The following is a 13,643-nucleotide window of genomic DNA, read 5'->3' as shown; positions in this document are numbered from 1 at the left end:
GCGCAGATGTAAAAGACATACATGTGATATACTGGTCTGCATAAAGATGTAAGCATTGTGGAGCATTCCAGAGATGTTTAACCAGATAACTGCATCAGATTCTGCTTCTACAGGATCATTTAAACCCAGACTTGTGGCGCATATGTCAATAAACTTGATGAGGACAACGTTCCAGTTCCTTAACCTTCAAAACAAACACATAATCAGCCCTCCATGATCATGATATGTGGGACATGTGCTTACATGCCCCTTTTTCATTATGAAGAAACACTTCCATGTTGGTCTGGTTTGTCCAGAGAACTTATGTTGTGGTTCATTCTGTGAACACGAAACTACTTTTAGAGCAGCGGTTTCCAGCTCCGGTCCTTATTGGAGTCCATCTTGCAGGTTTTAGTGTTTTCCCGCTGAGACACACCTGACCCAAATCAATGGCTCATTAACAGGCAGGTGCAGAAGACGACAACAAGTTGTTGGAGAACCTTTCATTTGAAGTGGGTTGTATCCAGGGAAACACTGAAACAGGGATGGCCAACTCTGGTTCTCGAGAGCCGCTGTCCTCCGCGGGTTGGGAGTTTCCCTGCTGCAACACATCAGACTTAATTAACAGACTTGTGCAGAACTTGACATCAAGCTGCTAATTACCCGTCTGTCCATCCATCCGTCTTCTGCTGCTTATCCGGGGTCGGGTCGCGGGGGCAGCAGCCTAAGCAGGGAAGCCCAGACTTCCCTCTCCCCAGCCACATTTTCCAACACTGCGCCTGTATGCGAGATCTTGTTCATTCGGTCACGACCCACAGCTCATGACCATAGGTGAGGGTAGGAACGTAGATCGACTGGTAAATCGAGAGCTTCGCCTTCTGGCTCAGCTCCTTCTTCACCACGACAGACCGGCGCAGAGCCCGCATTACTGCAGACGCCGCACCGATCCGTCTGTCGATCTCGCGCTCCATCCTTCCCTCACTCGTGAACAAGACCCTGAGATATTTAAACTCCTCCACTTGAGGCAGGACCTGACCCCCGACCCGGAGAGGGCAATCCACCCTATTCCGGCTGAGGACCATGGTCTCAGATTTGGAGGTGCTGATTCTCATCCCAGCCGCTTCACACTCGACCGCGAATCGCTCAAGCGAGAGCTGGAGATCACGACCAGATGAAGCCAACAGGACCACGTCATCTGCAAAAAGCAGGGACCCAATCCTGAGGCCACCGAGCTGGATCCCCTCAACACCTCGGCTGCGCCTAGAAATTCTGTCCATTTAAGTTATGAACAGAATCGGTGATAAAGAGCAGCCTTGGCGGAGTCCAACCCTCACTGGAAACCAATCCAACTTACTACTGGCAATGCGAACCAAGCTCTGACACCTGTCGTACAGGGACCGGACAGCTCGTACAAGGGGCTCCGGTACTCCATACTCCCGGAGCACCCCCCACAGGAGCCCCCGGGGGACACGGTCGAATGCCTTCTCCAGGTCCACAAAGCACATGTAGACTGGTTGGGCAAACTCCCATGCCCCCTCCAGGACCCCAGAGAGGGTATAGAGCTGGTCCACTGTTCCGCGACCAGGACGAAAACCACACTGCTCCTCCTCAATCCGGGGTTCCACTATCCGGCGGACCCTCCTCTCCAGGACCCCTGCATAGACCTTACCAGGGAGGCTGAGGAGTGTGATTCCCCTATAATTGGAACACACCCTCCGGTCCCCCTTTTTAAGAAGGGGGACCACCACCCCAGTCTGCCAATCCAGCAGTACTGCCCCTGATGTCCACGCAATGCTGCAGAGGCGTGTCAGCCAGGACAGCCCCACAGCATCCAGAGCCTTAAGGAACTCCGGGCGGATCTCATCCACCCCCGGGGCCTTGCCGCCAAGGAGCTTTTTGACCACCTCAGTGACTTCAGCCCCAGAGATAGGAGAGTCAACCCCTGAGTCCACCAGCTCTGCTTCCTCATCGGAAGACGTGTTGGTAGGATTGAGGAGGTCTTCGAAGTATTCCACCGACCCACTACGTCCCGAGTTGAGGTCCGGCGATACGACTACAAAATCGATCATCGAACTGCGGCCCAGGGAATCCTGATGCCAGGTGTTCATATGGACACTCTTATGTTGGAACATGGTGTTCATTATGGACAATTCATGACGAGCACAGAAGTCCAATAACAAAACACCATTTGGATTCATGGGGGGGGGACCATGCCTCCCAATCACTCCCCTCCAGGTCTCACTGTCATTGCCCACGTGAGCATTGAAGTCCCCCAGCAGAACAATGGAGTCCCCAGAAGGAGCACCCTCCAGCACTCCCTCCAAGGACTCCAGAAAGGGTGGGTACTCTGAACTGCTGTTCGGCGCATAAGCACAGACAGCAGTCAGGACCCGTCCCCCCACCCGGAGGCGGAGGGAAACTACCCTTTCATCCACCGGGATAAACCCCAACGTGCAGGCACCAAGCTGGGGGCTGATGAGAATGCCCACACCTGCTTGGCGCCTCCCACCATGAGCAACTCCAGAGTGGAAGAAAGTCCAGCCCCTTTCAAGGGTACTGGTTCCAGAGCCCAAGCCATGCGTCGAGGTGAGTCCAACTATATCTAGCCGGAACCGCTCAACCTTGCGCACAAGCTCAGGCTCCTTCCCCACCACGTCCCTAGAGCCAGCTTCTGCAGCCGGGGATCGGACCGCCAGGGTCCCCGCCCCAGCTTCTGCAGCCGGGGATCGGACCACCAGGGTCCCCGCCCCTTGCTGCCGCCCAGCTCACATTGCACCTAACCCCTACGGCTCCTCCCGCAGATGGTGAGCCCACGGGAGGTGGGGCCCATGTAACCCTTTCGGGCTGAGCCCAACCGGGCCCCATGGGCAAAGGCCTGGCCACCAGACGCTCGCTCTCGTACCCCACCTCTAGGCCTGGCTCCAGAGGGGGGTCCCGGTACCTGCGTCCGGGCAAGGGAACATTCATGCCCAGGTTGGTCGTCATCATAGAGGTCGATGAGCCGTGCTTGGTCTGGTCCCTCCCCTAGACACCTGTTTGCCATGGATGACCCTACCAGGGGCATAAAGCCCCCGACAACATAGCTGCTAGGATCTTCGGGACGCACAAAGCCCTCTACCACAATAAGGTGACGGCTCAGGGAGGGGCTGCTAATTACCCATTTATTTAAATCAGGTGTGTTGTAGCATGGAAACTACTAATACATGCAGGACTGCGGCCACCCCTGCACTAAAACCTGCAGGATGGTAGCTCACAAGGACGAGGAGTTGGAGACCCCTGGTTTGGTCCTGCAACTCTTAAACAAGCCATACTTGTTCAGCCTTTGTTTTATTCTTTACTCACAAATCCTAAAGTTTAAAAAGCTAAATGAAGACAGTTTGAGATGTAGGCTTTGGGTTTCTTTGCACCATCTCTGCTTTGAACTTGTTGGGTCATCTATTTATTGGGAAGACAGGAAGTTCACCACTTTAAAAGCTTTGGAAGATAATTACCATCTTGTCAACACTCTCTGAACACAGCAGCCATAATAGAGCTGCAGACACTTTGGAGTGTTAATCTGGTGCAATTGAGGATGAATTTGACCTACTTTGAAAGTACAAGGGGATGGGTTGAAGTCGACGATGATGAGACAATAGGAGGGTGTTTCTAATTAAAGGACCAGCGGGCTCAAACAACACAACACCTGAACGACAGAAGTCTGCTCCACCAGGGTAAAAAGAGGGATCTGAACCCACTTGACAGTAACAATGAAAAAAAAAAAAGTCAACTAGAAGCATCCTGTTTGTGCTGTACCACCAGCTCAAGCCCAGCTGTGCACTTGGTTACCATGGAGATGAAGTCCAGAACTTAAAGGATACCAGCTACTGGAACTGTGACATGTGATGCAAAGATAAGCCAAACCTTTTAAAAGTTCCATAAGTTCCCTGGTGGGATGAAAGGTCATGATAATCCCACGAACCAGACAAGACAAGGCAATAGAGCGGCGCCAGAGCAGAACGCAACGTGACACAAATCCAATGTGCATGAAGCACGCAATCATGCAGGTTACTTTGTTCAACATATGCATTGCTGCTGTCAACACCAGGCGTCTGAGTGAAACCCTGGAGGGATGGGCTGCGTGCCAGATACATAATGCTGCAGGTACAAAGGGAGGCGTAACTCGCGCTGTTGCTAAGTTACCACTGCTGGATTCAGGTAAGCCAAACCACTGGAAGCCTTGCAATGCAGATCCAACCACAACCAGCCATACTGTGTATGGGGGGGGGGAACTTCTGCTTTGGGCCCCGAAAAGACAGGGTCCTGCCCTGGAACCATCACACGTATTCATGGAAAGTCCAGTAAAAAAAAGGCCAGACTGTATTTCATCACACAGTCATGAAATCCCGAGTCAATTTGAAAAACCAGAAGTAAAATCCAGACCAGTGGTCATAACTTAGAGAACCGAAGGTGTATCGTTAGCAAATTAAGAATCTGCCTGAAGATTCACAGAGACATCAGAGTTACCATTTCCTAGAAAATGATGCCACAAAGGAGATGTCTGGATAACAGCATAAAGGGCCGATCCCAAGTCTCTTTTCAAGCCTTCCCTTACTCTGTGTCCCTTAAAACACAGTGGTAAGCGGGTGAAAACCATCCATGTTGGAAATGAAATACCTTCACTTTCTCCTTGCACATTTTCAGAAGTTGTTGCTACGTGTTCAATGAAATAAGCAAATAAGAAAAAAAACACACCAAAGATGTGAATTTAGCAAAAAATACAAACCAGTTGTCAACATTTGATCTAAGTTAAGGTCTTTACACACCCAGAATGATGAACACACCACAAGAAACTAATACACACAGCAGACATCGTGATAGAAAATGTGATGAATAATAAAAATAGCAGTGACAAAGTGTCACTTGCACAGCTTGTGACTGGTGGTTTCTCATAAATTGCATACTTTCTACAGAGGACTCTTTTGGGAAAATACGTTGAATAAGAAATTTAGTTTCTTCACATCAAACAGAGTTTTAAAAAGTTTATGGATGAGAGAAAAATGCAATTAAGAATTATTATGCAAACAACTTCATTTCTCATGATGCCGTTTAAAAAATAGATATATTCATAAACATCATCATAGCTTGATCTGGAAGTTAAACCAGTGAAATCCAGTGAAAAAGTGGTAAAATGCGGAGAAAAAAGTGATTTATGAAGGAATTCAGCTGCAGCTGTCACTGCAGGGATCTGACTGGATAGACTAGAACTGAATAAACTCATAGTTGCCCTGATTGCAGACGTCAGCGGTCCTGGTCTAATCGTAAGGAAAAGCTGCGTGCTCACCAGCAAAGTGCACCCACCTTCAGGCCTGGAGAGCTATGCGGCCCAGACTGTAGAGATCCAGACCACTTCCTGACCACCACTTCTGTGCTGAAGGACCTGATGTTCTCTCCATGTTTCAGGGTTTAATCTCTCAGAATCTGCTCTTTAAGGTCCTCGTTGCTGGCTACTAAGACAAGGAGGGAGTCATCAGACCAGGTATACAAGGTTGATAGGATGCCAATTGTCTTTTTTTTTATTTTTAACAAACCCTCTTGCCGAAGGTGAGTCTGACTTTAGTGGAGGTGTCATGGTCTAGTGACCTCAGGGCCTCAATCTTTTGGATGGAGAGGTGGATCTCTGTTTGTTCAACAGCTTTGGTTGTGGTTGTAACCAGAATAAGGTCAGTCTGAAGGTGAATGATAGAGGAGTTTATTTTTCCTCTATGGATACAACATACGACCTGTGTTTCCATGAGATTTTTTCATAAAATAAAAGTGATCTTTGTAAGTTTTGACAAACAATTGTGATTTGCAGGTGTTCAGTGCATAAGCCTCAGTTCTTATAAAATCCCATCTGGCTAACAAAGCTCTTGTCTTGCAGAAACTACATCTAATTTCTACTTCTCACATTAATCGTCACAGAATATCAGTTGAACATTTCAAACGCTGCTCTGCATTCATGTGCCTTCACCTTCACCTGCTGGAAATGTCATCTGGTTTGAGAAACTTGCGACAGAATGACCAAACCTGCACAAGATGCAGTTGTTCAGCTCATATTATAACGACTTGGAAGATGGAACCCAATAATGAATCAGGAACCCCTGAATCAGGTAGAGAATTTTATTATCTTCAGCCGAAGCACAGAAAAGTAGGCAGCTGGCTCCTCAGGGGAGTGAAAGAAATCCTTCCTCGTACATTTCCACAAAAAAAGAGCAGCTGATGATGGATGGCAATGAGGGTAATCAGATTTACAAGCAAGGCACCTGATTCCAAAAAAGGTAAAGGAATCCTGGAGGTTCAACAATCCTTGTATCACCAGAGATGAACTGGGTTAGTACAGAATCCAATTGTTAGAGTGATCCAAGATCCAAAAAACCGAGGAGAACCACAAAAATGGAAAATTATGGAAAATATTGGGGCAGGCAGGTACTGGAAACTGAGGAAAAGATGTAAAAAAGTTTAAAGGCTGGAAGCACACAGAGAAACTCTGATGATCTGGCAATCAGCTGTTTTGGGATTGCTGTCAAAGGAGAAAAGTACAGGAAAGCATCAGCAAATCAGTGCTGAGGAGGGATGCCTTCAGAGGCAGTTGGGAAAAACAATGCACAAAACAAACCGTGACACATGTTCAGGTAAATAAGGTAAATTAGTCATACTAGTTAAACAAAATAAGCTTCATGTTGTTAACAGTTTGTTGGTGGGCATCAAACTTTCCAATAAGTTTTACCAGCGAGTCAGATGAATTTCCATCCTCCCATCTACCTTGTTCAATCCTGGCTGCAGCAGGTTGTCCACTGCTTTGTGCCTCATTTTCCCACAGGTCCACAGGATGTCGTGGTTTTCGCTCTTTTTTTTATGTTTTGTGTTCTGCTTTTCATTCAACAGGTTCAAAATTCAAGCTGAATGTCAAATGCAGTCTTATTCAGCTGGCATAGCCAGTCCAGCTATGCCAGCTCCAACCATAACAACCTGATGAGCTGTGTTTATGTGTGGAAAACCATTCTTCACTGTCTGCAGAAGATGGTCATAATCTTAATCCTGCAAACAATTACCCAGTTTGTCTTTCATATCTGCAGCAGCGCTGTGGCTGCAAGGCAGATTGAGCAGCAGCGGTGCAACAGCACCACCTGGTGGTATAAATGAGGAGAGGTGTTTTACACTCTTCAAATAAATATAGAAACAGTACGACTTTAATCTAGTAATGAACCGAGTACCTGATGACACAAATGTACTATAAATAAATAAATACAACCTATGCAGTCATGACTGGGACTTCACACTTAATCTGGTGTCTGTTCACCTCATCTATTGTTGTAAAACAGACCTTGGCCACTAGAGGGCGACAAATAAACAGAAGCAGTTATATCACATGTAAACATTGGGGTATTTTTATTTTAAAGATCTTTCAGGTTCATCAGCAAAGCTCTAGCCAGAAGGATAGAGAAAATAACCCCTTCCATTATTCACCCTGATCAAACAGGCTTTATAAAAGGTAGACATTCCTACACTAACATGCGCAGATTAATTAACATAATAGATTATTCAACTCTACACAATCTGAAGTCCACAGTTATATCTTTAGATGCAGAAAAAGCATTTGACCGTGTAAACTGGAAACTTTTATTTGCAACTTTAAAAGAATTTGGGTTTGGGTCATCATTTATTGACTGGATAAAAATATTATACAACAACCCAAATGCATGTGTGAAGACTAATGACAAAACTTCTCCAAACTTCTGCTTACAGAGAGGCACCAGACAGGGCTGCCCACTTTCTCCATCACTCTTTGCCATTTTTATTGAACCCCTGGCAGCTGCCATAAGACAAAACCCAGAAATCAAAGGAATTCAAGCTAAAAATATTGAACATAAAATTAGTCTTTACGCAGATGACGTTTTACTTTTCCTTAACAACTCACAAACAACACTTTCTCAAACAATCACACTAATTAATAAATTCTCTTCAATATCAGACTATTCTATTAACTGGTTAAAGACTACAGCAATGCCCATTAACTGTGACTTTAAAAACATATCTAACACCACTATACAGTCAGGAAATATTAGTTATTTAGGTATAATAATCTCTCCCAGACTAACCGAATTAATAAAGTTAAATCATGATCAGCTAATAAAAACAGTAGAGGATGACCTCTCAAGGTGGAACCGCTTGCCCATATCACTTATGGGGAGGGTTTCCACTGTTAAAATGATGGTTTTACCAAAAGTTAATTACCTTTTCTCAATGGTTCCCATCAGACCATCCTCCACTTGGTTTAAATCACTAGACTCCCACATATCCAGATTTCTCTGGAAAAACAAGCCATCCCGCATTAGTCTAAAAACTTTACAACAGACCAAAGACAGAGGTGGGTTGGACCTGCCAAATTTTAATCAATATTTCTTATGTAATAGGCTGCAATGCATCTCCAAGTGGCTTAATCCAAGTTCTTTGGATGAGCCATGGCTGGATGTTGAGCAAGCATTGTGTGAGGATTTAGTCATCTCTGATTTACCATTCATCAGCTCAACTGTCAAGTCATATAAGTGTTTTAAAAGCATTAACATCAGCTCCAGTTTAACGGCTTGGTGGGAATTCCTGAAAGTAACCAAGTCTGCGCTTATTCCATGTAAGCTCACACCCATCTGGAACAATCCTGACTTCCTGCAAAACAAAAAGATGATAAACTTCCCTCGGTGGAAGAATAAAGGAGTAAAGCAGTTAGAACATATAGTAGAAAATGGAAACTTTCTGCCATTTGATGCAATTTCTTCACGGTATGAATTCAGCAGTACCAAATTCTTAGAATACCACCAACTTAAATCTATTATAAGTAAGAAATACACCACTGATCAACTAAACTTACAGTTACCTATCAGGGTTGCAGAATTCTTAAATCTTAAGGCCCCGAAGCTACTATACAAAATATACAGATTACTATTGAAGCTAGAAGATTCCATCTCTCTCCCAACTTCTAAATGGGAAGCAGACTTATCCAGTAACTTCAATCAAAATGAATGGTCACAAATCTGCTCAAACACATTCAAAATGACTAAGAATTCAAACATGCAATTAATACAATTCAGAATTCTACACAGAACTCATTATACAGGGCACAGGATGTTCAAGATGGGTCTGTTACACTCACATATCTGTTCACACTGTACTGACAACATGATTGACAGCTACTACCATGCCTTATGGTCTTGTCCACCTGTCCAGAGATTCTGGCTCCAGGTATGTAAAGATCTGTCAGACTGGTTTAAATGTAATATCCCTGCAAACCCCAAATTGTGCCTATTGAGTCACTTAGGTGAAAATAACATAGGGTTTAATTTAGCAAAACCAATCCTCAGCAGCCTGTGCATTGCAAAGAAAACTATCCTTGTGAACTGGAAAAGCAAACAGAATCTGTGTATCCAGCAGTTTAGAAATCTGTTATTAGATTACATCAGCATGGAAATGATGTCTGCCTCCTCAAAGGATCAGTCAGTTGAATTTCACTCTCTCTGGTCTCCTGTCATCAGCTCCATCACTTAGTGTAGGGGGGAGAGTGTGACCTCATCCCGCTCGGGGCTGGGGAGTGGTTGGGTGGCTCAGGTGGCTATGGGTCTGGGGTGGACCCCTGGACGGGGATCTTGGCTGCTTCATTACTGGGGGGGCTAGGTTTCCAGACCTGGCAGGAGGCCTTGGGTTGATCAATGGTTGGAGTTGCCTTTCGGCGGTGGGGCGAGGTCGCTGGCGGGGGCTGGATCGGTGGGTATTGGCTCCGTGACGGGTGGCCGTGCCGCTGCGGGGTGGGCGGGGTGCGGGTCCTGGGCTCCGGTGCCCGGGGCTGTCCCCTGCTTCTCGGGGATGGGGGGTCGCCCTGCCGTGGGGGGGTTGGGCTGACCTGGACCTGAAGCTGCAGTGGGGGCGGGTCCGTGCCCTGGTGTCCGGCAGAGGGACCTGGGCCCAAGATAGTTGAGGATGGGGGTGTGCCTGTGTATATATGGGGTGTGTATGGAGGAGTGTCGTGGTACATGAATGTATGGGGGGTAGGGGTGCGTGTATGTGGGAGTGTGTTGAGGCATGTATGTGTGGGGGTGTACGTATGAGGGAGTGCGGTGGTGTATATGCGGGGTGTGTATAGAGGATTGTAGTGGTACATGAAGGTATAGGGGGTGAGGGGTGTGTGTATGCGGGAGTGTGTGAGGGGTGTTGGGGTGGAGGTTTAGGGGACTGTGATAGTACATGAGTGTGTGGGGTGTAGGAGGTGTGTGGTGGTTTATATGTGGGGGGTTTATGGGGAGTGTAGTGGAGCATGAGTTTGTGGGGGGTAGGGTTGTGTGTAAGGGGGAGTGTGTTAGGGCATGTAGGTGTGGGGGTGGAGGTTTTGGGGAGTGTGATAGTACATGATTGTGTGGGGGGTTGGGGTTGTGAATGAGGGAGTGGGTGGTGTGTGTGTGTGTGTGGGAAGGGGTAAGGGCTTGTGTGTGGATAATCTGGTGTTAAATGCATGGGAGATAGGGCTGTGTATATAGAGGAGTATTGAGATACATGTGTATGGGGGGTAGTGGCCCGTGTGTAGGGGGAGTGGGGGGGTGCATGTGTATGTAGGTGTATAGGGGGGTGAAGGGTCATGATTATGAAGGGGGTAGGACTTCAGTGAGAGAAGTGGGGAGTTGTGGTGGTTTGTTCTAGGGTAGGTAGAATGAGAAGGGGTGTTTTGTGATGGGCAGGGGGGTGAGTGGGATGTAGGGTTTTGGAGGTGGACTAAACTTTTGGCCGTGTATCTGTTAGAATGGGTGTGTATGTGTATAGATGTATGTGTGGGTCTGTAGGTGTGTGTGTGTGTGTGTAGATGTGTGTGTATACCAGGCTGATGGTGAGGGGGTGTGAATGTGTTGGTGTGTAAAGGAGGAGGGAATGCAACGTGTCTCTGGGTGGGGGCGTCTCCTAGGGGTGTGGAGGCGGTGGGCCCTTGGTCTGTCTCTCCTTCTCCCGCCCCTCCTCTTCTTTGCCCCCCCCACTTTTGCATGTGGTTCGTTGGTGCCTTCTGGGGCCGGTGACGGCTCCTTTGTTGGTGTTGCTGAGGGCCCTGGTTGTTGGGGCAGCTGCCCTTGGCCTGTCCTGGCCTTCGGGGGCCCCGGGAATGGGGGACGTGCCTCGTCCCGCACCTAAATCCCCGGACTCCCCTCCTTCCCTTCTTCCACCACACACAGGCAGGGCGTTGGGAGGTGGACACGTTGATCTGGATGGTGAGAGAGGCCATCAAGGTGGTTTCGATCGCTGCACCCAGCATCGGTTCACCTCCCAGTTTTAATTACACTTAGTCAACATAACACAAAAAACACACACTGACAACACATGGACATATTTTGGGGGGCGGGCCATGCAGTGTGCGGTGGGCGGGGCTGCTTTGGTGGTCCCGCTCCCAACATGATGTGGTTACTTCTTCCCAATTTTAATTGCAAACAACACGCACTTCACAATCATTCATAAGCTGGGAGGGAGGGGGTGACAATGGGGTCCTGCCACGCCCCTATTTCCGGGGCTGTGCCGGAGGAGTTTGGGCGGGGGAGTGGTGCTGTTCACGGGGCCTGGGTCTGGGCTGGCCTGGCGGGGGTGGGACTGCTGCTGGCCCTGGGTGGTGCTGGATCGGCTGCATGTGTGGAGTGGTGGGGGGGCATTGACAGGGGTGGGGGGTAGTTGTGGGGCCATGATCGGGGCCCTCCTATCCCCTGCTCCCCCGGGGGTATCTCACAGGGGACACGTTGGGAAAGAAAGGTGAGGGCGTGCATGAGCCAATGGATGAAGTGGTGAATGAATGTTAGGGTAGAGGGGGGGTGGGGGGATCAGGGTGAAAGAATTTAGGAAAGTGGGTGGCCGCTGGGATAGGAGGAAGGGGGGGTGTATGCAGATGGGTGGGGGTGTGTATGTGGGGTTATGTTGGTGGTACAGGGAAGTGATGGGGTGGGTGTACAATGAGGAGTGTGAATGTGGATAGAGGGGTGTAGGGAGGTATGTGTGTGTGTAGAGTGGGGTATGCGTGTATGGAAGAATGGATGATTATAGAGGGAGCAGGGATGTGTGTGTGAGGGGGTGTGTGTGTATAAAGAACGGGGGTAGGAGAGTGTGAGTTTGAGCGTGTGTAAGAGAATGGGTGGATAGGGTGTGTTTAAGGAGGAAGTGTGGATGCGTGTGGGTGTGTGTGGGGGTAGGTGGGTGGGTGCATGTGTGCGGTGCATGGCTGGCTCCGGGGTGGGGCGGTTGGGGTCTGCGCCTGGGGGTGGCTGCCGATGGCCCGGGTCTCGGGGGTACTCCTGGCGTGCCTCTTGCCTTTGTGTGGGAGGGGTCACACTGGCATGATCACCTTTTCCGGAACACGTTCCACTCTGCATGTTCTGCATGTGACACAGTCACCGAGTCGTCTGCAGGTTTATTCACTAACAGCAGCTAGTTTTCTCATTTCTGTTTGTTTCTCATTTATATTTAACTTTTTAGATTCATAGTTTAGTTACTATGATCTAAAGTTGGCTTGTATGTGTATGTATATGTGTTAATACTGGCAAGTGCGTATATGTTTGTACGTATGTATGTGTGTGTATGTGTGTGCATAGAGGTGTGTGTGTATATGTATGTATGTGTATATGTATATGTGTACATATGTATATATATGTGTATATATATATATATATATATATTATGTGTGTATACGTGTGTGTATATGTATGTGTATGTATGCGTGTGTATGTGTGTGTATATGTATGTGTGTGCCTGTATGTGTGTATGTATTCATCTGTAGGTTGTTTTCTTTCTTTTTGTTTTTGGGTTATTTTTTAGTTGTTTTTTTTCTCTCCCTTTCCTCTCCCTTTATCTCTTTCACTTTTCTTATGAGGTGTTTTTTCTCCTTTCTCTTTCTGTCTTTTGTCTGTCCTCTCTGGTCCAGCAGTACAAACTCTACAATTCAAACAACAAATACAAAATAAACATAGAAATAAAATAAAAATTCAGAAAGTCAAGGGGATCATTATATCTATAAAGCTTCCCTTGGCAGAGAAAATTTGCTCAGCAGAACACAGTATCCAGACCATCATTCTGCTTGCCTGAATGCTGGACAAGACAAAAAAAAAAAAAAAAAATGTACCCACTTTTTGTACCAAGTGATAAAAGAGATTATCAAACAACTGAATTGACAAATTCTTAAAGATTAATTAAGAAATTATGCATTCATACTTCTAACGTAATCACTCAGCGATGCTACAGCAGGAAACCCTTGTGAAGGCAAACAATGAAGGTAAAAGTCCAGCAGACATGAAGAAGAATGACTGCCTGGCCTCCAGGAGTCCAACTCAGACCCCACAAGGATAAAAAAATGGCAAACATTTATGCATGTTAGGAGCAAAACCACCAGAAAAAATAACTTTCTCTCCATCTCCTGAGTTGGAGTCTGCATGTACGGGACCCAACTATCCAGGTTATGCTCTTTGCTCTTATAGTTATGGGTAGTCTAGCCATCCATCACTTATGTAGTAATGGCAACGTTACCTGATGCGCTGAGAAGTACCTCGTTCTATTTCTCTAATGTTTTAATGTATAAATATATGCCAATATTGCCGTCTCTAACTTATTTCTCCTTTTTTACGCAGGTCTTCCTGAATAAG

This window comes from Telmatherina bonti (assembly GCF_933228915.1).
Source record: "Telmatherina bonti genome assembly, chromosome: 18".
Classification (NCBI taxonomy): Eukaryota; Metazoa; Chordata; class Actinopteri; order Atheriniformes; family Telmatherinidae; genus Telmatherina; species Telmatherina bonti.
This window is presented reverse-complemented; position numbering follows the sequence as displayed.